General features: G+C 38.0%; 1 long non-coding RNA gene across 1 annotated transcript; it reads left to right on the forward strand.

Annotated features, from left to right (window-relative positions):
• Window positions 1–818: 818 nt before the first annotated feature.
• On the forward strand, window positions 819–2,203 carry LOC129317030 (uncharacterized). The gene is made up of 3 exons (XR_008594902.1): window positions 819–904; window positions 1,177–1,236; window positions 1,754–2,203. It is a non-coding gene; the product is annotated as an uncharacterized LOC129317030 (long non-coding RNA).
• Window positions 2,204–2,569: the final 366 nt, after the last annotated feature.

A 2,569-nucleotide genomic window follows, 5' to 3' on the forward strand; every position in this document is an offset into this window, starting at 1 on the left:
AACATGGGGCTGTGCTTTGGTTGCTTCAGCGGAGGCAACAAGCGTATGACAAAGGAGGAGGAGAGATTGGCCTCTGAAGAAGCACGCGCTAGAGCTGCTGAAGCCGCCCAGAAAAGGCATTTCCATTTATCTCTCCTTCGTTCTCTTCTTTCCTTTTCCCTTTTCCCCTTCATGTTCATGTCTTGTGCCTTTTATAATGTGCAATATGCATTCAATTCATGTGACTGTGTTATGGTTTTCGGTTTCATTGGAAACTCACATTCCCTCGTCGGAATCTTGCTTTTCTCCTCATAAATATGCTTTCAATCGATAACTATATATACGAAAATTGATAACCCGCCTTGCGGGACTTATGTACCTCTTTTTCCAAATGTTTTATATCAAGATGATCACATCATTCGCCTCTTTTTCCAAATGTTCCGAACGTTTCTAGCTTTAATCCCTGTGTAGCTATTAATTCAATTTCTTTTGGTGGTTGAGCTGAGGGTTTATGTCTTGCATGCATTACAGATTTACAGTTCCAGTGGTTTATTGTTTTGCTTCTAAAGTTCATCTCTGCTTTCATGTTAATATAATACCATGTGCTAATATCTCCATATGGTTGTGTTCTGTTCTGGATTTTACCGGCGAAAGGCATCAAAGATGTCTTCTTTTATGGTACTTGAGGGCTTATTGTGACCTAAATTAATTATTTTTGTTTTGACCACCCGCGTGTATCATGCATATGAATGTTGTCGTGTTTGACAAGATCCATCCCATTGGAATTATTGAAATGAAACGGGATAAAATTTATGTTATAATAATGCTTTTATGATTTCAGGCAAGAAAACAGTGAAGATTCTCTGGCAGGACGAGCTGCACAGCAACAAGGAACAGGAAAACCTGAAAACTCCAATAAATAGAGGTCTGGTGAATCAAGGTTCCACTTGTTTATTGCCCAGTATTTAATTGATACTCTGTCGTAAGACCCAAATCCAGAAGAATTCAATGATTTTTTTCTCTTTTGCTTTCTGTCTTTCTTTTTTGGTGTCCAGAGAGGAATTCAACCCTTCCCAGTTAAGAGTTGATACTTTAACAGCATTTTTGAAATTTTACCTTTTTACACAGTTAACTGCTGCTTCGTTACCCACGTATTTTCTTGTTAACACATTTCGAACCCTTCGTTTGTGGATTCAGTGCAGATGGGTTGAGGTTGGACAACTTGTCTGTTGGAGTCAACTGTTAATTGCGTGTAAGGTGAATGTCCTATCATAAATCAGGCGGTCAATTATTTTGGTCATGCATTTTCTAATCAGTTTTCTAGACTATTGTCAGATTTTATCATTGGCATCCTTCATTCCAAGACAATTACGTCGACTAATACATTAGAAGATTAAAAAAAAAAAGCTGCACTCATCTATTGGAGATTAGATTAGATTATTTAAAGGCATTCGACATTTATAGCTTGGATTGTTTTTGATCTTGTAAAAGGCTTGTGCAAAAAATTTTCGGGCCAAATTGAGGAGAAGGATGAAGGAACCTAGCAAACCTGCCTGTTGAAGCCAGGGCTTATCTGGCGTTTCTTCCTCCTTGAAATGGGCCCTTTTCATGAGAGCCAAGAAATTATAGTAGCAGCAATGAACAAGGAAATCATGAGATTACATCTTATTAACGTAGAAATAAGACCAAGTTATGATTTCAGCCGTTTTCTGCACATTGAACAGAATGAGAACATTTCACTTACAGTTTCTTCTCTCTTTTTTTGGTGTTGCAGTATAAATATAGGTCGAGTTATAGTCCCTGAGCTGCCATCTTCCCTTGTTCCAAGGATGAGCAAATGGTCTTCATCGCTCTTGCCTCATCAGTCAAATTTCTTCTTGTCCAGACCAAGATTGTTTTTGTTTGTTTGAAAAGAATTGGTGGTGGAAAGGAAACAACGATCATTTCAGGATTTAGTCTGGTGTTCTTCTGTTTCTTTTTTCTCTCCTGTTACTTCAGCTTCATCTTTGTTTTCTTTGATTGGAATTAACATATATGAAAATTCCATTATTGCGAAGAAAGGCTCCAATCAAATGGCATATCTTCAATTGTTTAACACTATGGATGCCAAACTTCTATATCCTCGTTAATTGAACTTGTAAATGTGATGGAAATGTCATAGGAACAGAATGAAGTAGTAATTCTATAGATATTACTTCCAGCTATACAGTTAATGACCAAGCAACCAATGGCAATAGCGGGAGGAGCATGTGGCTGAATACGTTTAGTTTTTGCTCGTAAAATTTCTATCACGCTCTAGTTTCAGCTCACATTCCCTCGACTGAAAAAAATACTTCTTTGCCTGTCTCAATTGCTCAAGATTCCTCACTGGAGCTAAAGGCTTAAACTCAGAAGCAGCTTGAAATAAATCAGCTACTCGACGTGATAAGCCATCCCTTTTTTAAACCAATCCAAGGTTGAACCATGAAAAATTGTTTGTGGATTCTAACTGCCATTCATTGGAAAGTTTCTTGAAACGGGATGTGTCGCATACGATGTTTCCGCAGTGAAGGGCTTCATTCAGTTCTGCTGCATTACGACAAAGGGCAAG

The sequence above is a fragment of the Prosopis cineraria genome, unplaced genomic scaffold, assembly GCF_029017545.1.
Source record: "Prosopis cineraria cultivar Desert tree isolate PC_DT_omini unplaced genomic scaffold, ASM2901754v1 PC8, whole genome shotgun sequence".
Taxonomy (NCBI): Eukaryota; Viridiplantae; Streptophyta; class Magnoliopsida; order Fabales; family Fabaceae; genus Prosopis; species Prosopis cineraria.